The sequence below is a fragment of the Rhinoderma darwinii genome, unplaced genomic scaffold (assembly GCF_050947455.1).
Source record: "Rhinoderma darwinii isolate aRhiDar2 unplaced genomic scaffold, aRhiDar2.hap1 Scaffold_568, whole genome shotgun sequence".
NCBI lineage: Eukaryota > Metazoa > Chordata > Amphibia > Anura > Rhinodermatidae > Rhinoderma > Rhinoderma darwinii.
The window spans coordinates 233,596-259,054 of record NW_027464120.1 but is presented as its reverse complement, the minus strand read 5'-3'; the positions used below and the strand labels follow the sequence as shown (position 1 = coordinate 259,054).

General features: G+C 47.7%; 17 non-coding genes across 17 annotated transcripts; all 17 read right to left on the bottom strand.

Moving 5' to 3' along the window:
• Positions 1–501: 501 nt before the first annotated feature.
• LOC142724001 (U2 spliceosomal RNA) lies at positions 502–692 on the bottom strand. Its single transcript, XR_012875856.1, has one exon. It is a non-coding gene; the product is annotated as a U2 spliceosomal RNA (small nuclear RNA).
• Positions 693–1,980: 1,288 nt separating this feature from the next.
• On the bottom strand, positions 1,981–2,171 carry LOC142724000 (U2 spliceosomal RNA). Its single transcript, XR_012875855.1, has one exon. It is a non-coding gene; the product is annotated as a U2 spliceosomal RNA (small nuclear RNA).
• Positions 2,172–3,463: 1,292 nt separating this feature from the next.
• LOC142723999 (U2 spliceosomal RNA) lies at positions 3,464–3,654 on the bottom strand. The gene has a single exon (XR_012875854.1). It is a non-coding gene; the product is annotated as a U2 spliceosomal RNA (small nuclear RNA).
• A 1,296-nt stretch (positions 3,655–4,950) lies between these two features.
• Positions 4,951–5,141, bottom strand: LOC142723997 (U2 spliceosomal RNA). The gene has a single exon (XR_012875852.1). It is a non-coding gene; the product is annotated as a U2 spliceosomal RNA (small nuclear RNA).
• Positions 5,142–6,429: 1,288 nt separating this feature from the next.
• On the bottom strand, positions 6,430–6,620 carry LOC142723996 (U2 spliceosomal RNA). Its single transcript, XR_012875850.1, has one exon. It is a non-coding gene; the product is annotated as a U2 spliceosomal RNA (small nuclear RNA).
• Positions 6,621–7,908: 1,288 nt separating this feature from the next.
• On the bottom strand, positions 7,909–8,099 carry LOC142723995 (U2 spliceosomal RNA). Its single transcript, XR_012875849.1, has one exon. It is a non-coding gene; the product is annotated as a U2 spliceosomal RNA (small nuclear RNA).
• Positions 8,100–9,379: 1,280 nt separating this feature from the next.
• On the bottom strand, positions 9,380–9,570 carry LOC142723994 (U2 spliceosomal RNA). Its single transcript, XR_012875848.1, has one exon. It is a non-coding gene; the product is annotated as a U2 spliceosomal RNA (small nuclear RNA).
• Positions 9,571–10,859: 1,289 nt separating this feature from the next.
• Positions 10,860–11,050, bottom strand: LOC142723993 (U2 spliceosomal RNA). Its single transcript, XR_012875847.1, has one exon. It is a non-coding gene; the product is annotated as a U2 spliceosomal RNA (small nuclear RNA).
• A 1,292-nt stretch (positions 11,051–12,342) lies between these two features.
• On the bottom strand, positions 12,343–12,533 carry LOC142724020 (U2 spliceosomal RNA). The gene has a single exon (XR_012875875.1). It is a non-coding gene; the product is annotated as a U2 spliceosomal RNA (small nuclear RNA).
• A 1,277-nt stretch (positions 12,534–13,810) lies between these two features.
• On the bottom strand, positions 13,811–14,001 carry LOC142723990 (U2 spliceosomal RNA). The gene has a single exon (XR_012875845.1). It is a non-coding gene; the product is annotated as a U2 spliceosomal RNA (small nuclear RNA).
• A 1,276-nt stretch (positions 14,002–15,277) lies between these two features.
• Positions 15,278–15,468, bottom strand: LOC142723989 (U2 spliceosomal RNA). Its single transcript, XR_012875844.1, has one exon. It is a non-coding gene; the product is annotated as a U2 spliceosomal RNA (small nuclear RNA).
• Positions 15,469–16,760: 1,292 nt separating this feature from the next.
• LOC142723988 (U2 spliceosomal RNA) lies at positions 16,761–16,951 on the bottom strand. The gene has a single exon (XR_012875843.1). It is a non-coding gene; the product is annotated as a U2 spliceosomal RNA (small nuclear RNA).
• Positions 16,952–18,243: 1,292 nt separating this feature from the next.
• Positions 18,244–18,434, bottom strand: LOC142723987 (U2 spliceosomal RNA). The gene has a single exon (XR_012875842.1). It is a non-coding gene; the product is annotated as a U2 spliceosomal RNA (small nuclear RNA).
• A 1,292-nt stretch (positions 18,435–19,726) lies between these two features.
• On the bottom strand, positions 19,727–19,917 carry LOC142723986 (U2 spliceosomal RNA). The gene has a single exon (XR_012875841.1). It is a non-coding gene; the product is annotated as a U2 spliceosomal RNA (small nuclear RNA).
• Positions 19,918–21,225: 1,308 nt separating this feature from the next.
• On the bottom strand, positions 21,226–21,416 carry LOC142723984 (U2 spliceosomal RNA). The gene has a single exon (XR_012875838.1). It is a non-coding gene; the product is annotated as a U2 spliceosomal RNA (small nuclear RNA).
• Positions 21,417–22,712: 1,296 nt separating this feature from the next.
• LOC142723983 (U2 spliceosomal RNA) lies at positions 22,713–22,903 on the bottom strand. The gene has a single exon (XR_012875837.1). It is a non-coding gene; the product is annotated as a U2 spliceosomal RNA (small nuclear RNA).
• Positions 22,904–24,211: 1,308 nt separating this feature from the next.
• On the bottom strand, positions 24,212–24,402 carry LOC142723982 (U2 spliceosomal RNA). Its single transcript, XR_012875836.1, has one exon. It is a non-coding gene; the product is annotated as a U2 spliceosomal RNA (small nuclear RNA).
• Between the last annotated feature and the right edge of the window lie 1,057 nt (positions 24,403–25,459).

The following is a 25,459-nucleotide window of genomic DNA, read 5'->3' as shown; positions in this document are numbered from 1 at the left end:
TTGAAATGTAGGGACGACAGTACATTCCATCACATCCATCTAGTGTACACAGGTAGGTCCATTGTGGCGGGCAGGCGAGCGGGCGGGCTGCTTTATTGGCTGTTTGCTGTTCCCCTACTCCACTCCACTATTTGACTGTTGTGCTGCATCAATCAATCAATCAATCAATCAATCAATCAATCAATCAATCAATCAATCAATCAGTGGCTGGCTCAGGTGCAGCTCTTTAACTTACCTAAAAGGGAGGGCGGAGAGAAGACAAGGAAGGTGAATGAGGTGTTCCAATGTGAAATGCCGGAAACACAGAAACACAGACGACACACAACAAGAGGTGGCAATCTATTCATTAATTGCATTTAATCAATGAGCTCATTATCACTCATGCATTGTCCAACAGGTGTTGAAATAATGGGATTAAAAGGGGAGATCCCTTCAGAAAGACAGAAACAATAGCAAAGACAAAAAACACTTTTGGAATCTGCTTTTAGTCAACACATAAGGAAAGGGTGCACCGGTCCTGGAAATACTGCAATACCAGGTCAATGCGTGGAGTGGACAGAGCAAGCTCTATTTCCATCTCCCTGTTCTAAAAATCCATTTAATATATGGTCCCCAGATAGGGGACGTATCAGATATTAAACTGATAAGAACAGATACTACACTTGATCTTAGCCAAAAGGCCGAGAAGCGATAACCCGAACGGGCCGCGCGTTGCCCGAGCCTGCCCGATACTGCTGTTCAGCCCTTGCAGCGATTCAGCCTACTTCTAGGCAATTCCATGGGGCCCTGCAGGCTCACACACTCACAGCTACACGGGAGGTGAATAAAGGCCGGAGAGGAAGCCAGACAGGATTTGCTTCTTTTGCTTGCACCACAATGCAGTGCTGAAAGAGGAGGAATCTACATAAAAACGCCTTCCTGGCAACGCCCAAATGCCCTGCTGCCATGCAGATAAACACTGGCAGCGGCAGCAAGTGCATGCCCACAGCCACCCCTTGTTCCTTCACACCTTGTATCAGCTGTAATCCAGTCCAGTCCAGTGCTGCCTGCTGAGCAGCACTGACCAACACTGCCTGGGCCCAGGCTTTTATCTCTGAGGCCCCATTATGATGTCAGAAAGCTGGCTCTGGAATCCTGAGGGCTCCACTATGACACGTGCAAAGTTCCGTCTGAACTTTATATAAGACGGTGAGGCTCAGTCAGTCACTCAGTGTTGCCTGAGAGGGCAACACTGCAACAGCCGGCCGCCAGGCTGTCTTTTTTTTGCACAGCTAGTTGCCTCCAGGAGGCCACAAGAGGGAGACAAGGGACTGCAAAATGGAAAATAGGCATCCACCAACTTTACAGACAACTTCTCCTTGCTCCTACAACCTCCATCCTTGCACAGTTTGTTATTCTTCTAGGTAACATAGTAACAAATCCAAATTGCTGCTCTCTTTGTAGGCAAGCAAGGCTTTGTTGCAACTGCAATTCTTACTTCTTCTTGAAATGTAGGGACGACAGTACATTCCATCACATCCATCTAGTGTACACAGGTAGGTCCATTGTGGCGGGCAGGCGAGCGGGCGGGCTGCTTTATTGGCTGTTTGCTGTTCCCCTACTCCACTCCACTATTTGACTGTTGTGCTGCATCAATCAATCAATCAATCAATCAATCAATCAATCAATCAATCAATCAATCAGTGGCTGGCTCAGGTGCAGCTCTTTAACTTACCTAAAAGGGAGGGCGGAGAGAAGACAAGGAAGGTGAATGAGGTGTTCCAATGTGAAATGCCGGAAACACAGAAACACAGACGACACACAACAAGAGGTGGCAATCTATTCATTAATTGCATTTAATCAATGAGCTCATTATCACTCATGCATTGTCCAACAGGTGTTGAAATAATGGGATTAAAAGGGGAGATCCCTTCAGAAAGACAGAAACAATAGCAAAGACAAAAAACACTTTTGGAATCTGCTTTTAGTCAACACATAAGGAAAGGGTGCACCGGTCCTGGAAATACTGCAATACCAGGTCAATGCGTGGAGTGGACAGAGCAAGCTCTATTTCCATCTCCCTGTTCTAAAAATCCATTTAATATATGGTCCCCAGATAGGGGACGTATCAGATATTAAACTGATAAGAACAGATACTACACTTGATCTTAGCCAAAAGGCCGAGAAGCGATAACCCGAACGGGCCGCGCGTTGCCCGAGCCTGCCCGATACTGCTGTTCAGCCCTTGCAGCGATTCAGCCTACTTCTAGGCAATTCCATGGGGCCCTGCAGGCTCACACACTCACAGCTACACGGGAGGTGAATAAAGGCCGGAGAGGAAGCCAGACAGGATTTGCTTCTTTTGCTTGCACCACAATGCAGTGCTGAAAGAGGAGGAATCTACATAAAAACGCCTTCCTGGCAACGCCCAAATGCCCTGCTGCCATGCAGATAAACACTGGCAGCGGCAGCAAGTGCATGCCCACAGCCACCCCTTGTTCCTTCACACCTTGTATCAGCTGTAATCCAGTCCAGTCCAGTGCTGCCTGCTGAGCAGCACTGACCAACACTGCCTGGGCCCAGGCTTTTATCTCTGAGGCCCCATTATGATGTCAGAAAGCTGGCTCTGGAATCCTGAGGGCTCCACTATGACACGTGCAAAGTTCCGTCTGAACTTTATATAAGACGGTGAGGCTCAGTCAGTCACTCAGTGTTGCCTGAGAGGGCAACACTGCAACAGCCGGCCGCCAGGCTGTCTTTTTTTTGCACAGCTAGTTGCCTCCAGGAGGCCACAAGAGGGAGACAAGGGACTGCAAAATGGAAAATAGGCATCCACCAACTTTACAGACAACTTCTCCTTGCTCCTACAACCTCCATCCTTGCACAGTTTGTTATTCTTCTAGGTAACATAGTAACAAATCCAAATTGCTGCTCTCTTTGTAGGCAAGCAAGGCTTTGTTGCAACTGCAATTCTTACTTCTTCTTGAAATGTAGGGACGACAGTACATTCCATCACATCCATCTAGTGTACACAGGTAGGTCCATTGTGGCGGGCAGGCGAGCGGGCGGGCTGCTTTATTGGCTGTTTGCTGTTCCCCTACTCCACTCCACTATTTGACTGTTGTGCTGCATCAATCAATCAATCAATCAATCAATCAATCAATCAATCAATCAATCAATCAATCAGTGGCTGGCTCAGGTGCAGCTCTTTAACTTACCTAAAAGGGAGGGCGGAGAGAAGACAAGGAAGGTGAATGAGGTGTTCCAATGTGAAATGCCGGAAACACAGAAACACAGACGACACACAACAAGAGGTGGCAATCTATTCATTAATTGCATTTAATCAATGAGCTCATTATCACTCATGCATTGTCCAACAGGTGTTGAAATAATGGGATTAAAAGGGGAGATCCCTTCAGAAAGACAGAAACAATAGCAAAGACAAAAAACACTTTTGGAATCTGCTTTTAGTCAACACATAAGGAAAGGGTGCACCGGTCCTGGAAATACTGCAATACCAGGTCAATGCGTGGAGTGGACAGAGCAAGCTCTATTTCCATCTCCCTGTTCTAAAAATCCATTTAATATATGGTCCCCAGATAGGGGACGTATCAGATATTAAACTGATAAGAACAGATACTACACTTGATCTTAGCCAAAAGGCCGAGAAGCGATAACCCGAACGGGCCGCGCGTTGCCCGAGCCTGCCCGATACTGCTGTTCAGCCCTTGCAGCGATTCAGCCTACTTCTAGGCAATTCCATGGGGCCCTGCAGGCTCACACACTCACAGCTACACGGGAGGTGAATAAAGGCCGGAGAGGAAGCCAGACAGGATTTGCTTCTTTTGCTTGCACCACAATGCAGTGCTGAAAGAGGAGGAATCTACATAAAAACGCCTTCCTGGCAACGCCCAAATGCCCTGCTGCCATGCAGATAAACACTGGCAGTGGCAGCAAGTGCATGCCCACAGCCACCCCTTGTTCCTTCACACCTTGTATCAGCTGTAATCCAGTCCAGTCCAGTGCTGCCTGCTGAGCAGCACTGACCAACACTGCCTGGGCCCAGGCTTTTATCTCTGAGGCCCCATTATGATGTCAGAAAGCTGGCTCTGGAATCCTGAGGGCTCCACTATGACACGTGCAAAGTTCCGTCTGAACTTTATATAAGACGGTGAGGCTCAGTCAGTCACTCAGTGTTGCCTGAGAGGGCAACACTGCAACAGCCGGCCGCCAGGCTGTCTTTTTTTTGCACAGCTAGTTGCCTCCAGGAGGCCACAAGAGGGAGACAAGGGACTGCAAAATGGAAAATAGGCATCCACCAACTTTACAGACAACTTCTCCTTGCTCCTACAACCTCCATCCTTGCACAGTTTGTTATTCTTCTAGGTAACATAGTAACAAATCCAAATTGCTGCTCTCTTTGTAGGCAAGCAAGGCTTTGTTGCAACTGCAATTCTTACTTCTTCTTGAAATGTAGGGACGACAGTACATTCCATCACATCCATCTAGTGTACACAGGTAGGTCCATTGTGGCGGGCAGGCGAGCGGGCGGGCTGCTTTATTGGCTGTTTGCTGTTCCCCTACTCCACTCCACTATTTGACTGTTGTGCTGCATCAATCAATCAATCAATCAATCAATCAATCAATCAATCAATCAATCAAGCAATCAATCAGTGGCTGGCTCAGGTGCAGCTCTTTAACTTACCTAAAAGGGAGGGCGGAGAGAAGACAAGGAAGGTGAATGAGGTGTTCCAATGTGAAATGCCAGAAACACAGAAACACAGACGACACACAACAAGAGGTGGCAATCTATTCATTAATTGCATTTAATCAATGAGCTCATTATCACTCATGCATTGTCCAACAGGTGTTGAAATAATGGGATTAAAAGGGGAGATCCCTTCAGAAAGACAGAAACAATAGCAAAGACAAAAAACACTTTTGGAATCTGCTTTTAGTCAACACATAAGGAAAGGGTGCACCGGTCCTGGAAATACTGCAATACCAGGTCAATGCGTGGAGTGGACAGAGCAAGCTCTATTTCCATCTCCCTGTTCTAAAAATCCATTTAATATATGGTCCCCAGATAGGGGACGTATCAGATATTAAACTGATAAGAACAGATACTACACTTGATCTTAGCCAAAAGGCCGAGAAGCGATAACCCGAACGGGCCGCGCGTTGCCCGAGCCTGCCCGATACTGCTGTTCAGCCCTTGCAGCGATTCAGCCTACTTCTAGGCAATTCCATGGGGCCCTGCAGGCTCACACACTCACAGCTACACGGGAGGTGAATAAAGGCCGGAGAGGAAGCCAGACAGGATTTGCTTCTTTTGCTTGCACCACAATGCAGTGCTGAAAGAGGAGGAATCTACATAAAAACGCCTTCCTGGCAACGCCCAAATGCCCTGCTGCCATGCAGATAAACACTGGCAGCGGCAGCAAGTGCATGCCCACAGCCACCCCTTGTTCCTTCACACCTTGTATCAGCTGTAATCCAGTCCAGTCCAGTGCTGCCTGCTGAGCAGCACTGACCAACACTGCCTGGGCCCAGGCTTTTATCTCTGAGGCCCCATTATGATGTCAGAAAGCTGGCTCTGGAATCCTGAGGGCTCCACTATGACACGTGCAAAGTTCCGTCTGAACTTTATATAAGACGGTGAGGCTCAGTCAGTCACTCAGTGTTGCCTGAGAGGGCAACACTGCAACAGCCGGCCGCCAGGCTGTCTTTTTTTTGCACAGCTAGTTGCCTCCAGGAGGCCACAAGAGGGAGACAAGGGACTGCAAAATGGAAAATAGGCATCCACCAACTTTACAGACAACTTCTCCTTGCTCCTACAACCTCCATCCTTGCACAGTTTGTTATTCTTCTAGGTAACATAGTAACAAATCCAAATTGCTGCTCTCTTTGTAGGCAAGCAAGGCTTTGTTGCAACTGCAATTCTTACTTCTTCTTGAAATGTAGGGACGACAGTACATTCCATCACATCCATCTAGTGTACACAGGTAGGTCCATTGTGGCGGGCAGGCGAGCGGGCGGGCTGCTTTATTGGCTGTTTGCTGTTCCCCTACTCCACTCCACTATTTGACTGTTGTGCTGCATCAATCAATCAATCAATCAATCAATCAATCAATCAATCAATCAATCAATCAGTGGCTGGCTCAGGTGCAGCTCTTTAACTTACCTAAAAGGGAGGGCGGAGAGAAGACAAGGAAGGTGAATGAGGTGTTCCAATGTGAAATGCCGGAAACACAGAAACACAGACGACACACAACAAGAGGTGGCAATCTATTCATTAATTGCATTTAATCAATGAGCTCATTATCACTCATGCATTGTCCAACAGGTGTTGAAATAATGGGATTAAAAGGGGAGATCCCTTCAGAAAGACAGAAACAATAGCAAAGACAAAAAACACTTTTGGAATCTGCTTTTAGTCAACACATAAGGAAAGGGTGCACCGGTCCTGGAAATACTGCAATACCAGGTCAATGCGTGGAGTGGACAGAGCAAGCTCTATTTCCATCTCCCTGTTCTAAAAATCCATTTAATATATGGTCCCCAGATAGGGGACGTATCAGATATTAAACTGATAAGAACAGATACTACACTTGATCTTAGCCAAAAGGCCGAGAAGCGATAACCCGAACGGGCCGCGCGTTGCCCGAGCCTGCCCGATACTGCTGTTCAGCCCTTGCAGCGATTCAGCCTACTTCTAGGCAATTCCATGGGGCCCTGCAGGCTCACACACTCACAGCTACACGGGAGGTGAATAAAGGCCGGAGAGGAAGCCAGACAGGATTTGCTTCTTTTGCTTGCACCACAATGCAGTGCTGAAAGAGGAGGAATCTACATAAAAATGCCTTCCTGGCAACGCCCAAATGCCCTGCTGCCATGCAGATAAACACTGGCAGCGGCAGCAAGTGCATGCCCACAGCCACCCCTTGTTCCTTCACACCTTGTATCAGCTGTAATCCAGTCCAGTCCAGTGCTGCCTGCTGAGCAGCACTGACCAACACTGCCTGGGCCCAGGCTTTTATCTCTGAGGCCCCATTATGATGTCAGAAAGCTGGCTCTGGAATCCTGAGGGCTCCACTATGACACGTGCAAAGTTCCGTCTGAACTTTATATAAGACGGTGAGGCTCAGTCAGTCACTCAGTGTTGCCTGAGAGGGCAACACTGCAACAGCCGGCCGCCAGGCTGTCTTTTTTTTGCACAGCTAGTTGCCTCCAGGAGGCCACAAGAGGGAGACAAGGGACTGCAAAATGGAAAATAGGCATCCACCAACTTTACAGACAACTTCTCCTTGCTCCTACAACCTCCATCCTTGCACAGTTTGTTATTCTTCTAGGTAACATAGTAACAAATCCAAATTGCTGCTCTCTTTGTAGGCAAGCAAGGCTTTGTTGCAACTGCAATTCTTACTTCTTCTTGAAATGTAGGGACGACAGTACATTCCATCACATCCATCTAGTGTACACAGGTAGGTCCATTGTGGCGGGCAGGCGAGCGGGCGGGCTGCTTTATTGGCTGTTTGCTGTTCCCCTACTCCACTCCACTATTTGACTGTTGTGCTGCATCAATCAATCAATCAATCAATCAATCAATCAATCAATCAATCAATCAATCAGTGGCTGGCTCAGGTGCAGCTCTTTAACTTACCTAAAAGGGAGGGCGGAGAGAAGACAAGGAAGGTGAATGAGGTGTTCCAATGTGAAATGCCGGAAACACAGAAACACAGACGACACACAACAAAAGGTGGCAATCTATTCATTAATTGCATTTAATCAATGAGCTCATTATCACTCATGCATTGTCCAACAGGTGTTGAAATAATGGGATTAAAAGGGGAGATCCCTTCAGAAAGACAGAAACAATAGCAAAGATAAAAAACACTTTTGGAATCTGCTTTTAGTCAACACATAAGGAAAGGGTGCACCGGTCCTGGAAATACTGCAATACCAGGTCAATGCGTGGAGTGGACAGAGCAAGCTCTATTTCCATCTCCCTGTTCTAAAAATCCATTTAATATATGGTCCCCAGATAGGGGACGTATCAGATATTAAACTGATAAGAACAGATACTACACTTGATCTTAGCCAAAAGGCCGAGAAGCGATAACCCGAACGGGCCGCGCGTTGCCCGAGCCTGCCCGATACTGCTGTTCAGCCCTTGCAGCGATTCAGCCTACTTCTAGGCAATTCCATGGGGCCCTGCAGGCTCACACACTCACAGCTACACGGGAGGTGAATAAAGGCCGGAGAGGAAGCCAGACAGGATTTGCTTCTTTTGCTTGCACCACAATGCAGTGCTGAAAGAGGAGGAATCTACATAAAAACGCCTTCCTGGCAACGCCCAAATGCCCTGCTGCCATGCAGATAAACACTGGCAGCGGCAGCAAGTGCATGCCCACAGCCACCCCTTGTTCCTTCACACCTTGTATCAGCTGTAATCCAGTCCAGTCCAGTGCTGCCTGCTGAGCAGCACTGACCAACACTGCCTGGGCCCAGGCTTTTATCTCTGAGGCCCCATTATGGTGTCAGAAAGCTGGCTCTGGAATCCTGAGGGCTCCACTATGACACGTGCAAAGTTCCGTCTGAACTTTATATAAGACGGTGAGGCTCAGTCAGTCACTCAGTGTTGCCTGAGAGGGCAACACTGCAACAGCCGGCCGCCAGGCTGTCTTTTTTTTGCACAGCTAGTTGCCTCCAGGAGGCCACAAGAGGGAGACAAGGGACTGCAAAATGGAAAATAGGCATCCACCAACTTTACAGACAACTTCTCCTTGCTCCTACAACCTCCATCCTTGCACAGTTTGTTATTCTTCTAGGTAACATAGTAACAAATCCAAATTGCTGCTCTCTTTGTAGGCAAGCAAGGCTTTGTTGCAACTGCAATTCTTACTTCTTCTTGAAATGTAGGGACGACAGTACATTCCATCACATCCATCTAGTGTACACAGGTAGGTCCATTGTGGCGGGCAGGCGAGCGGGCGGGCTGCTTTATTGGCTGTTTGCTGTTCCCCTACTCCACTCCACTATTTGACTGTTGTGCTGCATCAATCAATCAATCAATCAATCAATCAATCAATCAATCAATCAGTGGCTGGCTCAGGTGCAGCTCTTTAACTTACCTAAAAGGGAGGGCGGAGAGAAGACAAGGAAGGTGAATGAGGTGTTCCAATGTGAAATGCCGGAAACACAGAAACACAGACGACACACAACAAGAGGTGGCAATCTATTCATTAATTGCATTTAATCAATGAGCTCATTATCACTCATGCATTGTCCAACAGGTGTTGAAATAATGGGATTAAAAGGGGAGATCCCTTCAGAAAGACAGAAACAATAGCAAAGACAAAAAACACTTTTGGAATCTGCTTTTAGTCAACACATAAGGAAAGGGTGCACCGGTCCTGGAAATACTGCAATACCAGGTCAATGCGTGGAGTGGACAGAGCAAGCTCTATTTCCATCTCCCTGTTCTAAAAATCCATTTAATATATGGTCCCCAGATAGGGGACGTATCAGATATTAAACTGATAAGAACAGATACTACACTTGATCTTAGCCAAAAGGCCGAGAAGCGATAACCCGAACGGGCCGCGCGTTGCCCGAGCCTGCCCGATACTGCTGTTCAGCCCTTGCAGCGATTCAGCCTACTTCTAGGCAATTCCATGGGGCCCTGCAGGCTCACACACTCACAGCTACACGGGAGGTGAATAAAGGCCGGAGAGGAAGCCAGACAGGATTTGCTTCTTTTGCTTGCACCACAATGCAGTGCTGAAAGAGGAGGAATCTACATAAAAACGCCTTCCTGGCAACGCCCAAATGCCCTGCTGCCATGCAGATAAACACTGGCAGCGGCAGCAAGTGCATGCCCACAGCCACCCCTTGTTCCTTCACACCTTGTATCAGCTGTAATCCAGTCCAGTCCAGTGCTGCCTGCTGAGCAGCACTGACCAACACTGCCTGGGCCCAGGCTTTTATCTCTGAGGCCCCATTATGATGTCAGAAAGCTGGCTCTGGAATCCTGAGGGCTCCACTATGACACGTGCAAAGTTCCGTCTGAACTTTATATAAGACGGTGAGGCTCAGTCAGTCACTCAGTGTTGCCTGAGAGGGCAACACTGCAACAGCCGGCCGCCAGGCTGTCTTTTTTTTGCACAGCTAGTTGCCTCCAGGAGGCCACAAGAGGGAGACAAGGGACTGCAAAATGGAAAATAGGCATCCACCAACTTTACAGACAACTTCTCCTTGCTCCTACAACCTCCATCCTTGCACAGTTTGTTATTCTTCTAGGTAACATAGTAACAAATCCAAATTGCTGCTCTCTTTGTAGGCAAGCAAGGCTTTGTTGCAACTGCAATTCTTACTTCTTCTTGAAATGTAGGGACGACAGTACATTCCATCACATCCATCTAGTGTACACAGGTAGGTCCATTGTGGCGGGCAGGCGAGCGGGCGGGCTGCTTTATTGGCTGTTTGCTGTTCCCCTACTCCACTCCACTATTTGACTGTTGTGCTGCAATCAATCAATCAATCAATCAATCAATCAATCAATCAATCAATCAATCAATCAGTGGCTGGCTCAGGTGCAGCTCTTTAACTTACCTAAAAGGGAGGGCGGAGAGAAGACAAGGAAGGTGAATGAGGTGTTCCAATGTGAAATGCCAGAAACACAGAAACACAGACGACACACAACAAGAGGTGGCAATCTATTCATTAATTGCATTTAATCAATGAGCTCATTATCACTCATGCATTGTCCAACAGGTGTTGAAATAATGGGATTAAAAGGGGAGATCCCTTCAGAAAGACAGAAACAATAGCAAAGACAAAAAACACTTTTGGAATCTGCTTTTAGTCAACACATAAGGAAAGGGTGCACCGGTCCTGGAAATACTGCAATACCAGGTCAATGCGTGGAGTGGACAGAGCAAGCTCTATTTCCATCTCCCTGTTCTAAAAATCCATTTAATATATGGTCCCCAGATAGGGGACGTATCAGATATTAAACTGATAAGAACAGATACTACACTTGATCTTAGCCAAAAGGCCGAGAAGCGATAACCCGAACGGGCCGCGCGTTGCCCGAGCCTGCCCGATACTGCTGTTCAGCCCTTGCAGCGATTCAGCCTACTTCTAGGCAATTCCATGGGGCCCTGCAGGCTCACACACTCACAGCTACACGGGAGGTGAATAAAGGCCGGAGAGGAAGCCAGACAGGATTTGCTTCTTTTGCTTGCACCACAATGCAGTGCTGAAAGAGGAGGAATCTACATAAAAACGCCTTCCTGGCAACGCCCAAATGCCCTGCTGCCATGCAGATAAACACTGGCAGCGGCAGCAAGTGCATGCCCACAGCCACCCCTTGTTCCTTCACACCTTGTATCAGCTGTAATCCAGTCCAGTCCAGTGCTGCCTGCTGAGCAGCACTGACCAACACTGCCTGGGCCCAGGCTTTTATCTCTGAGGCCCCATTATGATGTCAGAAAGCTGGCTCTGGAATCCTGAGGGCTCCACTATGACACGTGCAAAGTTCCGTCTGAACTTTATATAAGACGGTGAGGCTCAGTCAGTCACTCAGTGTTGCCTGAGAGGGCAACACTGCAACAGCCGGCCGCCAGGCTGTCTTTTTTTTGCACAGCTAGTTGCCTCCAGGAGGCCACAAGAGGGAGACAAGGGACTGCAAAATGGAAAATAGGCATCCACCAACTTTACAGACAACTTCTCCTTGCTCCTACAACCTCCATCCTTGCACAGTTTGTTATTCTTCTAGGTAACATAGTAACAAATCCAAATTGCTGCTCTCTTTGTAGGCAAGCAAGGCTTTGTTGCAACTGCAATTCTTACTTCTTCTTGAAATGTAGGGACGACAGTACATTCCATCACATCCATCTAGTGTACACAGGTAGGTCCATTGTGGCGGGCAGGCGAGCGGGCGGGCTGCTTTATTGGCTGTTTGCTGTTCCCCTACTCCACTCCACTATTTGACTGTTGTGCTGCATCAATCAATCAATCAATCAATCAATCAATCAATCAATCAATCAATCAATCAATCAGTGGCTGGCTCAGGTGCAGCTCTTTAACTTACCTAAAAGGGAGGGCAGAGAGAAGACAAGGAAGGTGAATGAGGTGTTCCAATGTGAAATGCCGGAAACACAGAAACACAGACGACACACAACAAGAGGTGGCAATCTATTCATTAATTGCATTTAATCAATGAGCTCATTATCACTCATGCATTGTCCAACAGGTGTTGAAATAATGGGATTAAAAGGGGAGATCCCTTCAGAAAGACAGAAACAATAGCAAAGACAAAAAACACTTTTGGAATCTGCTTTTAGTCAACACATAAGGAAAGGGTGCAACGGTCCTGGAAATACTGCAATACCAGGTCAATGCGTGGAGTGGACAGAGCAAGCTCTATTTCCATCTCCCTGTTCTAAAAATCCATTTAATATATGGTCCCCAGATAGGGGACGTATCAGATATTAAACTGATAAGAACAGATACTACACTTGATCTTAGCCAAAAGGCCGAGAAGCGATAACCCGAACGGGCCGCGCGTTGCCCGAGCCTGCCCGATACTGCTGTTCAGCCCTTGCAGCGATTCAGCCTACTTCTAGGCAATTCCATGGGGCCCTGCAGGCTCACACACTCACAGCTACACGGGAGGTGAATAAAGGCCGGAGAGGAAGCCAGACAGGATTTGCTTCTTTTGCTTGCACCACAATGCAGTGCTGAAAGAGGAGGAATCTACATAAAAACGCCTTCCTGGCAACGCCCAAATGCCCTGCTGCCATGCAGATAAACACTGGCAGCGGCAGCAAGTGCATGCCCACAGCCACCCCTTGTTCCTTCACACCTTGTATCAGCTGTAATCCAGTCCAGTCCAGTGCTGCCTGCTGAGCAGCACTGACCAACACTGCCTGGGCCCAGGCTTTTATCTCTGAGGCCCCATTATGATGTCAGAAAGCTGGCTCTGGAATCCTGAGGGCTCCACTATGACACGTGCAAAGTTCCGTCTGAACTTTATATAAGACGGTGAGGCTCAGTCAGTCACTCAGTGTTGCCTGAGAGGGCAACACTGCAACAGCCGGCCGCCAGGCTGTCTTTTTTTTGCACAGCTAGTTGCCTCCAGGAGGCCACAAGAGGGAGACAAGGGACTGCAAAATGGAAAATAGGCATCCACCAACTTTACAGACAACTTCTCCTTGCTCCTACAACCTCCATCCTTGCACAGTTTGTTATTCTTCTAGGTAACATAGTAACAAATCCAAATTGCTGCTCTCTTTGTAGGCAAGCAAGGCTTTGTTGCAACTGCAATTCTTACTTCTTCTTGAAATGTAGGGACGACAGTACATTCCATCACATCCATCTAGTGTACACAGGTAGGTCCATTGTGGCGGGCAGGCGAGCGGGCGGGCTGCTTTATTGGCTGTTTGCTGTTCCCCTACTCCACTCCACTATTTGACTGTTGTGCTGCAATCAATCAATCAATCAATCAATCAATCAATCAATCAATCAGTGGCTGGCTCAGGTGCAGCTCTTTAACTTACCTAAAAGGGAGGGCGGAGAGAAGACAAGGAAGGTGAATGAGGTGTTCCAATGTGAAATGCCGGAAACACAGAAACACAGACGACACACAACAAGAGGTGGCAATCTATTCATTAATTGCATTTAATCAATGAGCTCATTATCACTCATGCATTGTCCAACAGGTGTTGAAATAATGGGATTAAAAGGGGAGATCCCTTCAGAAAGACAGAAACAATAGCAAAGACAAAAAACACTTTTGGAATCTGCTTTTAGTCAACACATAAGGAAAGGGTGCACCGGTCCTGGAAATACTGCAATACCAGGTCAATGCGTGGAGTGGACAGAGCAAGCTCTATTTCCATCTCCCTGTTCTAAAAATCCATTTAATATATGGTCCCCAGATAGGGGACGTATCAGATATTAAACTGATAAGAACAGATACTACACTTGATCTTAGCCAAAAGGCCGAGAAGCGATAACCCGAACGGGCCGCGCGTTGCCCGAGCCTGCCCGATACTGCTGTTCAGCCCTTGCAGCGATTCAGCCTACTTCTAGGCAATTCCATGGGGCCCTGCAGGCTCACACACTCACAGCTACACGGGAGGTGAATAAAGGCCGGAGAGGAAGCCAGACAGGATTTGCTTCTTTTGCTTGCACCACAATGCAGTGCTGAAAGAGGAGGAATCTACATAAAAACGCCTTCCTGGCAACGCCCAAATGCCCTGCTGCCATGCAGATAAACACTGGCAGCGGCAGCAAGTGCATGCCCACAGCCACCCCTTGTTCCTTCACACCTTGTATCAGCTGTAATCCAGTCCAGTCCAGTGCTGCCTGCTGAGCAGCACTGACCAACACTGCCTGGGCCCAGGCTTTTATCTCTGAGGCCCCATTATGGTGTCAGAAAGCTGGCTCTGGAATCCTGAGGGCTCCACTATGACACGTGCAAAGTTCCGTCTGAACTTTATATAAGACGGTGAGGCTCAGTCAGTCACTCAGTGTTGCCTGAGAGGGCAACACTGCAACAGCCGGCCGCCAGGCTGTCTTTTTTTTGCACAGCTAGTTGCCTCCAGGAGGCCACAAGAGGGAGACAAGGGACTGCAAAATGGAAAATAGGCATCCACCAACTTTACAGACAACTTCTCCTTGCTCCTACAACCTCCATCCTTGCACAGTTTGTTATTCTTCTAGGTAACATAGTAACAAATCCAAATTGCTGCTCTCTTTGTAGGCAAGCAAGGCTTTGTTGCAACTGCAATTCTTACTTCTTCTTGAAATGTAGGGACGACAGTACATTCCATCACATCCATCTAGTGTACACAGGTAGGTCCATTGTGGCGGGCAGGCGAGCGGGCGGGCTGCTTTATTGGCTGTTTGCTGTTCCCCTACTCCACTCCACTATTTGACTGTTGTGCTGCATCAATCAATCAATCAATCAATCAATCAATCAATCAATCAGTGGCTGGCTCAGGTGCAGCTCTTTAACATACCTAAAAGGGAGGGCGGAGAGAAGACAAGGAAGGTGAATGAGGTGTTCCAATGTGAAATGCCGGAAACACAGAAACACAGACGACACACAACAAGAGGTGGCAATCTATTCATTAATTGCATTTAATCAATGAGCTCATTATCACTCATGCATTGTCCAACAGGTGTTGAAATAATGGGATTAAAAGGGGAGATCCCTTCAGAAAGACAGAAACAATAGCAAAGACAAAAAACACTTTTGGAATCTGCTTTTAGTCAACACATAAGGAAAGGGTGCACCGGTCCTGGAAATACTGCAATACCAGGTCAATGCGTGGAGTGGACAGAGCAAGCTCTATTTCCATCTCCCTGTTCTAAAAATCCATTTAATATATGGTCCCCAGATAGGGGACGTATCAGATATTAAACTGATAAGAACAGATACTACACTTGATCTTAGCCAAAAGGCCGAGAAGCGATAACCCGAACGGGCCGCGCGTTGCCCGAGCCTGCCCGATACTGCTGTTCAGCCCTTGCAGCGATTCAGCCTACTTCTAGGCAATTCCATGGGGCCCTGCAGGCTCACACACTCACAGCTACACGGGAGGTGAATAAAGGCCGGAGAGGAAGCCAGACAGGATTTGCTTCTTTTGCTTGCACCACAATGCAGTGCTGAAAGAGGAGGAATCTACATAAAAACGCCTTCCTGGCAACGCCCAAATGCCCTGCTGCCATGCAGATAAACACTGGCAGCGGCAGCAAGTGCATGCCCACAGCCACCCCTTGTTCCTTCACACCTTGTATCAGCTGTAATCCAGTCCAGTCCAGTGCTGCCTGCTGAGCAGCACTGACCAACACTGCCTGGGCCCAGGCTTTTATCTCTGAGGCCCCATTATGGTGTCAGAAAGCTGGCTCTGGAATCCTGAGGGCTCCACTATGACACGTGCAAAGTTCCGTCTGAACTTTATATAAGACGGTGAGGCTCAGTCAGTCACTCAGTGTTGCCTGAGAGGGCAACACTGCAACAGCCGGCCGCCAGGCTGTCTTTTTTTTGCACAGCTAGTTGCCTCCAGGAGGCCACAAGAGGGAGACAAGGGACTGCAAAATGGAAAATAGGCATCCACCAACTTTACAGACAACTTCTCCTTGCTCCTACAACCTCCATCCTTGCACAGTTTGTTATTCTTCTAGGTAACATAGTAACAAATCCAAATTGCTGCTCTCTTTGTAGGCAAGCAAGGCTTTGTTGCAACTGCAATTCTTACTTCTTCTTGAAATGTAGGGACGACAGTACATTCCATCACATCCATCTAGTGTACACAGGTAGGTCCATTGTGGCGGGCAGGCGAGCGGGCGGGCTGCTTTATTGGCTGTTTGCTGTTCCCCTACTCCACTCCACTATTTGACTGTTGTGCTGCATCAATCAATCAATCAATCAATCAATCAATCAATCAATCAATCAATCAATCAATCAGTGGCTGGCTCAGGTGCAGCTCTTTAACTTACCTAAAAGGGAGGGCGGAGAGAAGACAAGGAAGGTGAATGAGGTGTTCCAATGTGAAATGCCGGAAACACAGAAACACAGACGACACACAACAAGAGGTGGCAATCTATTCATTAATTGCATTTAATCAATGAGCTCATTATCACTCATGCATTGTCCAACAGGTGTTGAAATAATGGGATTAAAAGGGGAGATCCCTTCAGAAAGACAGAAACAATAGCAAAGACAAAAAACACTTTTGGAATCTGCTTTTAGTCAACACATAAGGAAAGGGTGCACCGGTCCTGGAAATACTGCAATACCAGGTCAATGCGTGGAGTGGACAGAGCAAGCTCTATTTCCATCTCCCTGTTCTAAAAATCCATTTAATATATGGTCCCCAGATAGGGGACGTATCAGATATTAAACTGATAAGAACAGATACTACACTTGATCTTAGCCAAAAGGCCGAGAAGCGATAACCCGAACGGGCCGCGCGTTGCCCGAGCCTGCCCGATACTGCTGTTCAGCCCTTGCAGCGATTCAGCCTACTTCTAGGCAATTCCATGGGGCCCTGCAGGCTCACACACTCACAGCTACACGGGAGGTGAATAAAGGCCGGAGAGGAAGCCAGACAGGATTTGCTTCTTTTGCTTGCACCACAATGCAGTGCTGAAAGAGGAGGAATCTACATAAAAACGCCTTCCTGGCAACGCCCAAATGCCCTGCTGCCATGCAGATAAACACTGGCAGCGGCAGCAAGTGCATGCCCACAGCCACCCCTTGTTCCTTCACACCTTGTATCAGCTGTAATCCAGTCCAGTCCAGTGCTGCCTGCTGAGCAGCACTGACCAACACTGCCTGGGCCCAGGCTTTTATCTCTGAGGCCCCATTATGATGTCAGAAAGCTGGCTCTGGAATCCTGAGGGCTCCACTATGACACGTGCAAAGTTCCGTCTGAACTTTATATAAGACGGTGAGGCTCAGTCAGTCACTCAGTGTTGCCTGAGAGGGCAACACTGCAACAGCCGGCCGCCAGGCTGTCTTTTTTTTGCACAGCTAGTTGCCTCCAGGAGGCCACAAGAGGGAGACAAGGGACTGCAAAATGGAAAATAGGCATCCACCAACTTTACAGACAACTTCTCCTTGCTCCTACAACCTCCATCCTTGCACAGTTTGTTATTCTTCTAGGTAACATAGTAACAAATCCAAATTGCTGCTCTCTTTGTAGGCAAGCAAGGCTTTGTTGCAACTGCAATTCTTACTTCTTCTTGAAATGTAGGGACGACAGTACATTCCATCACATCCATCTAGTGTACACAGGTAGGTCCATTGTGGCGGGCAGGCGAGCGGGCGGGCTGCTTTATTGGCTGTTTGCTGTTCCCCTACTCCACTCCACTATTTGACTGTTGTGCTGCATCAATCAATCAATCAATCAATCAATCAATCAATCAATCAATCAATCAATCAATCAGTGGCTGGCTCAGGTGCAGCTCTTTAACTTACCTAAAAGGGAGGGCGGAGAGAAGACAAGGAAGGTGAATGAGGTGTTCCAATGTGAAATGCCGGAAACACAGAAACACAGACGACACACAACAAGAGGTGGCAATCTATTCATTAATTGCATTTAATCAATGAGCTCATTATCACTCATGCATTGTCCAACAGGTGTTGAAATAATGGGATTAAAAGGGGAGATCCCTTCAGAAAGACAGAAACAATAGCAAAGACAAAAAACACTTTTGGAATCTGCTTTTAGTCAACACATAAGGAAAGGGTGCACCGGTCCTGGAAATACTGCAATACCAGGTCAATGCGTGGAGTGGACAGAGCAAGCTCTATTTCCATCTCCCTGTTCTAAAAATCCATTTAATATATGGTCCCCAGATAGGGGACGTATCAGATATTAAACTGATAAGAACAGATACTACACTTGATCTTAGCCAAAAGGCCGAGAAGCGATAACCCGAACGGGCCGCGCGTTGCCCGAGCCTGCCCGATACTGCTGTTCAGCCCTTGCAGCGATTCAGCCTACTTCTAGGCAATTCCATGGGGCCCTGCAGGCTCACACACTCACAGCTACACGGGAGGTGAATAAAGGCCGGAGAGGAAGCCAGACAGGATTTGCTTCTTTTGCTTGCACCACAATGCAGTGCTGAAAGAGGAGGAATCTACATAAAAACGCCTTCCTGGCAACGCCCAAATGCCCTGCTGCCATGCAGATAAACACTGGCAGCGGCAGCAAGTGCATGCCCACAGCCACCCCTTGTTCCTTCACACCTTGTATCAGCTGTAATCCAGTCCAGTCCAGTGCTGCCTGCTGAGCAGCACTGACCAACACTGCCTGGGCCCAGGCTTTTATCTCTGAGGCCCCATTATGATGTCAGAAAGCTGGCTCTGGAATCCTGAGGGCTCCACTATGACACGTGCAAAGTTCCGTCTGAACTTTATATAAGACGGTGAGGCTCAGTCAGTCACTCAGTGTTGCCTGAGAGGGCAACACTGCAACAGCCGGCCGCCAGGCTGTCTTTTTTTTGCACAGCTAGTTGCCTCCAGGAGGCCACAAGAGGGAGACAAGGGACTGCAAAATGGAAAATAGGCATCCACCAACTTTACAGACAACTTCTCCTTGCTCCTACAACCTCCATCCTTGCACAGTTTGTTATTCTTCTAGGTAACATAGTAACAAATCCAAATTGCTGCTCTCTTTGTAGGCAAGCAAGGCTTTGTTGCAACTGCAATTCTTACTTCTTCTTGAAATGTAGGGACAACAGTACATTCCATCACATCCATCTAGTGTACACAGGTAGGTCCATTGTGGCGGGCAGGCGAGCGGGCGGGCTGCTTTATTGGCTGTTTGCTGTTCCCCTACTCCACTCCACTATTTGACTGTTGTGCTGCATCAATCAATCAATCAATCAATCAATCAATCAATCAATCAATCAATCAATCAATCAGTGGCTGGCTCAGGTGCAGCTCTTTAACTTACCTAAAAGGGAGGGCGGAGAGAAGACAAGGAAGGTGAATGAGGTGTTCCAATGTGAAATGCCGGTAACACAGAAACACAGACGACACACAACAAGAGGTGGCAATCTATTCATTAATTGCATTTAATCAATGAGCTCATTATCACTCATGCATTGTCCAACAGGTGTTGAAATAATGGGATTAAAAGGGGAGATCCCTTCAGAAAGACAGAAACAATAGCAAAGACAAAAAACACTTTTGGAATCTGCTTTTAGTCAACACATAAGGAAAGGGTGCACCGGTCCTGGAAATACTGCAATACCAGGTCAATGCGTGGAGTGGACAGAGCAAGCTCTATTTCCATCTCCCTGTTCTAAAAATCCATTTAATATATGGTCCCCAGATAGGGGACGTATCAGATATTAAACTGATAAGAACAGATACTACACTTGATCTTAGCCAAAAGGCCGAGAAGCGATAACCCGAACGGGCCGCGCGTTGCCCGAGCCTGCCCGATACTGCTGTTCAGCCCTTGGAGCGATTCAGCCTACTTCTAGGCAATTCCATGGGGCCCTGCAGGCTCACACACTCACAGCTACACGGGAGGTGAATAAAGGCCGGAGAGGAAGCCAGACAGGATTTGCTTCTTTTGCTTGCACCACAATGCAGTGCTGAAAGAGGAGGAATCTACATAAAAACGCCTTCCTGGCAACGCCCAAATGCCCTGCTGCCATGCAGATAAACACTGGCAGCGGCAGCAAGTGCATGCCCACAGCCACCCCTTGTTCCTTCACACCTTGTATCAGCTGTAATCCAGTCCAGTCCAGTGCTGCCTGCTGAGCAGCACTGACCAACACTGCCTGGGCCCAGGCTTTTATCTCTGAGGCCCCATTATGATGTCAGAAAGCTGGCTCTGGAATCCTGAGGGCTCCACTATGACACGTGCAAAGTTCCGTCTGAACTTTATATAAGACGGTGAGGCTCAGTCAGTCACTCAGTGTTGCCTGAGAGGGCAACACTGCAACAGCCGGCCGCCAGGCTGTCTTTTTTTTGCACAGCTAGTTGCCTCCAGGAGGCCACAAGAGGGAGACAAGGGACTGCAAAATGGAAAATAGGCATCCACCAACTTTACAGACAACTTCTCCTTGCTCCTACAACCTCCATCCTTGCACAGTTTGTTATTCTTCTAGGTAACATAGTAACAAATCCAAATTGCTGCTCTCTTTGTAGGCAAGCAAGGCTTTGTTGCAACTGCAATTCTTACTTCTTCTTGAAATGTAGGGACGACAGTACATTCCATCACATCCATCTAGTGTACACAGGTAGGTCCATTGTGGCGGGCAGGCGAGCGGGCGGGCTGCTTTATTGGCTGTTTGCTGTTCCCCTACTCCACTCCACTATTTGACTGTTGTGCTGCATCAATCAATCAATCAATCAATCAATCAATCAATCAATCAATCAATCAATCAATCAATCAATCAATCAATCAGTGGCTGGCTCAGGTGCAGCTCTTTAACTTACCTAAAAGGGAGGGCGGAGAGAAGACAAGGAAGGTGAATGAGGTGTTCCAATGTGAAATGCCAGAAACACAGAAACACAGACGACACACAACAAGAGGTGGCAATCTATTCATTAATTGCATTTAATCAATGAGCTCTTTATCACTCATGCATTGTCCAACAGGTGTTGAAATAATGGGATTAAAAGGGGAGATCCCTTCAGAAAGACAGAAATAATAGCAAAGACAAAAAACACTTTTGGAATCTGCTTTTAGTCAACACATAAGGAAAGGGTGCACCGGTCCTGGAAATACTGCAATACCAGGTCAATGCGTGGAGTGGACAGAGCAAGCTCTATTTCCATCTCCCTGTTCTAAAAATCCATTTAATATATGGTCCCCAGATAGGGGACGTATCAGATATTAAACTGATAAGAACAGATACTACACTTGATCTTAGCCAAAAGGCCGAGAAGCGATAACCCGAACGGGCCGCGCGTTGCCCGAGCCTGCCCGATACTGCTGTTCAGCCCTTGCAGCGATTCAGCCTACTTCTAGGCAATTCCATGGGGCCCTGCAGGCTCACACACTCACAGCTACACGGGAGGTGAATAAAGGCCGGAGAGGAAGCCAGACAGGATTTGCTTCTTTTGCTTGCACCACAATGCAGTGCTGAAAGAGGAGGAATCTACATAAAAACGCCTTCCTGGCAACGCCCAAATGCCCTGCTGCCATGCAGATAAACACTGGCAGCGGCAGCAAGTGCATGCCCACAGCCACCCCTTGTTCCTTCACACCTTGTATCAGCTGTAATCCAGTCCAGTCCAGTGCTGCCTGCTGAGCAGCACTGACCAACACTGCCTGGGCCCAGGCTTTTATCTCTGAGGCCCCATTATGATGTCAGAAAGCTGGCTCTGGAATCCTGAGGGCTCCACTATGACACGTGCAAAGTTCCGTCTGAACTTTATATAAGACGGTGAGGCTCAGTCAGTCACTCAGTGTTGCCTGAGAGGGCAACACTGCAACAGCCGGCCGCCAGGCTGTCTTTTTTTTGCACAGCTAGTTGCCTCCAGGAGGCCACAAGAGGGAGACAAGGGACTGCAAAATGGAAAATAGGCATCCACCAACTTTACAGACAACTTCTCCTTGCTCCTACAACCTCCATCCTTGCACAGTTTGTTATTCTTCTAGGTAACATAGTAACAAATCCAAATTGCTGCTCTCTTTGTAGGCAAGCAAGGCTTTGTTGCAACTGCAATTCTTACTTCTTCTTGAAATGTAGGGACGACAGTACATTCCATCACATCCATCTAGTGTACACAGGTAGGTCCATTGTGGCGGGCAGGCGAGCGGGCGGGCTGCTTTATTGGCTGTTTGCTGTTCCCCTACTCCACTCCACTATTTGACTGTTGTGCTGCATCAATCAATCAATCAATCAATCAATCACTCAATCAATCAATCAATCAATCAATCAATCAGTGGCTGGCTCAGGTGCAGCTCTTTAACTTACCTAAAAGGGAGGGCGGAGAGAAGACAAGGAAGGTGAATGAGGTGTTCCAATGTGAAATGCCGGAAACACAGAAACACAGACGACACACAACAAGAGGTGGCAATCTATTCATTAATTGCATTTAATCAATGAGCTCATTATCACTCATGCATTGTCCAACAGGTGTTGAAATAATGGGATTAAAAGGGGAGATCCCTTCAGAAAGACAGAAACAATAGCAAAGACAAAAAACACTTTTGGAATCTGCTTTTAGTCAACACATAAGGAAAGGGTGCACCGGTCCTGGAAATACTGCAATACCAGGTCAATGCGTGGAGTGGACAGAGCAAGCTCTATTTCCATCTCCCTGTTCTAAAAATCCATTTAATATATGGTCCCCAGATAGGGGACGTATCAGATATTAAACTGATAAGAACAGATACTACACTTGATCTTAGCCAAAAGGCCGAGAAGCGATAACCCGAACGGGCCGCGCGTTGCCCGAGCCTGCCCGATACTGCTGTTCAGCCCTTGCAGCGATTCAGCCTACTTCTAGGCAATTCCATGGGGCCCTGCAGGCTCACACACTCACAGCTACACGGGAGGTGAATAAAGGCCGGAGAGGAAGCCAGACAGGATTTGCTTCTTTTGCTTGCACCACAATGCAGTGCTGAAAGAGGAGGAATCTACATAAAAACGCCTTCCTGGCAACGCCCAAATGCCCTGCTGCCATGCAGATAAACACTGGCAGCGGCAGCAAGTGCATGCCCACAGCCACCCCTTGTTCCTTCACACCTTGTATCAGCTGTAATCCAGTCCAGTCCAGTGCTGCCTGCTGAGCAGCACTGACCAACACTGCCTGGGCCCAGGCTTTTATCTCTGAGGCCCCATTATGATGTCAGAAAGCTGGCTCTGGAATCCTGAGGGCTCCACTATGACACGTGCAAAGTTCCGTCTGAACTTTATATAAGACGGTGAGGCTCAGTCAGTCACTCAGTGTTGCCTGAGAGGGCAACACTGCAACAGCCGGCCGCCAGGCTGTCTTTTTTTTGCACAGCTAGTTGCCTCCAGGAGGCCACAAGAGGGAGACAAGGGACTGCAAAATGGAAAATAGGCATCCACCAACTTTACAGACAACTTCTCCTTGCTCCTACAACCTCCATCCTTGCACAGTTTGTTATTCTTCTAGGTAACATAGTAACAAATCCAAATTGCTGCTCTCTTTGTAGGCAAGCAAGGCTTTGTTGCAACTGCAATTCTTACTTCTTCTTGAAATGTAGGGACGACAGTACATTCCATCACATCCATCTAGTGTACACAGGTAGGTCCATTGTGGCGGGCAGGCGAGCGGGCGGGCTGCTTTATTGGCTGTTTGCTGTTCCCCTACTCCACTCCACTATTTGACTGTTGTGCTGCATCAATCAATCAATCAATCAATCAATCAATCAATCAATCAATCAATCAATCAATCAATCAATCAATCAATCAGTGGCTGGCTCAGGTGCAGCTCTTTAACTTACCTAAAAGGGAGGGCGGAGAGAAGACAAGGAAGGTGAATGAGGTGTTCCAATGTGAAATGCCGGAAACACAGAAACACAGACGACACACAACAAGAGGTGGCAATCTATTCATTAATTGCATTTAATCAATGAGCTCATTATCACTCATGCATTGTCCAACAGGTGTAGAAATAATGGGATTAAAAGGGGAGATCCCTTCAGAAAGACAGAAACAATAGCAAAGACAAAAAACACTTTTGGAATCTGCTTTTAGTCAACACATAAGGAAAGGGTGCACCGGTCCTGGAAATACTGCAATACCAGGTCAATGCGTGGAGTGGACAGAGCAAGCTCTATTTCCATCTCCCTGTTCTAAAAATCCATTTAATATATGGTCCCCAGATAGGGGACGTATCAGATATTAAACTGATAAGAACAGATACTACACTTGATCTTAGCCAAAAGGCCGAGAAGCGATAACCCGAACGGGCCGCGCGTTGCCCGAGCCTGCCCGATACTGCTGTTCAGCCCTTGCAGCGATTCAGCCTACTTCTAGGCAATTCCATGGGGCCCTGCAGGCTCACACACTCACAGCTACACGGGAGGTGAATAAAGGCCGGAGAGGAAGCCAGACAGGATTTGCTTCTTTTGCTTGCACCACAATGCAGTGCTGAAAGAGGAGGAATCTACATAAAAACGCCTTCCTGGCAACGCCCAAATGCCCTGCTGCCATGCAGATAAACACTGGCAGCGGCAGCAAGTGCATGCCCACAGCCACCCCTTGTTCCTTCACACCTTGTATCAGCTGTAATCCAGTCCAGTCCAGTGCTGCCTGCTGAGCAGCACTGACCAACACTGCCTGGGCCCAGGCTTTTATCTCTGAGGCCCCATTATGATGTCAGAAAGCTGGCTCTGGAATCCTGAGGGCTCCACTATGACACGTGCAAAGTTCCGTCTGAACTTTATATAAGACGGTGAGGCTCAGTCAGTCACTCAGTGTTGCCTGAGAGGGCAACACTGCAACAGCCGGCCGCCAGGCTGTCTTTTTTTTGCACAGCTAGTTGCCTCCAGGAGGCCACAAGAGGGAGACAAGGGACTGCAAAATGGAAAATAGGCATCCACCAACTTTACAGACAACTTCTCCTTGCTCCTACAACCTCCATCCTTGCACAGTTTGTTATTCTTCTAGGTAACATAGTAACAAATCCAAATTGCTGCTCTCTTTGTAGGCAAGCAAGGCTTTGTTGCAACTGCAATTCTTACTTCTTCTTGAAATGTAGGGACGACAGTACATTCCATCACATCCATCTAGTGTACACAGGTAGGTCCATTGTGGCGGGCAGGCGAGCGGGCGGGCTGCTTTATTGGCTGTTTGCTGTTCCCCTACTCCACTCCACTATTTGACTGTTGTGCTGCATCAATCAATCAATCAATCAATCAATCAATCAATCAATCAATCAATCAATCAGTGGCTGGCTCAGGTGCAGCTCTTTAACTTACCTAAAAGGGAGGGCGGAGAGAAGACAAGGAAGGTG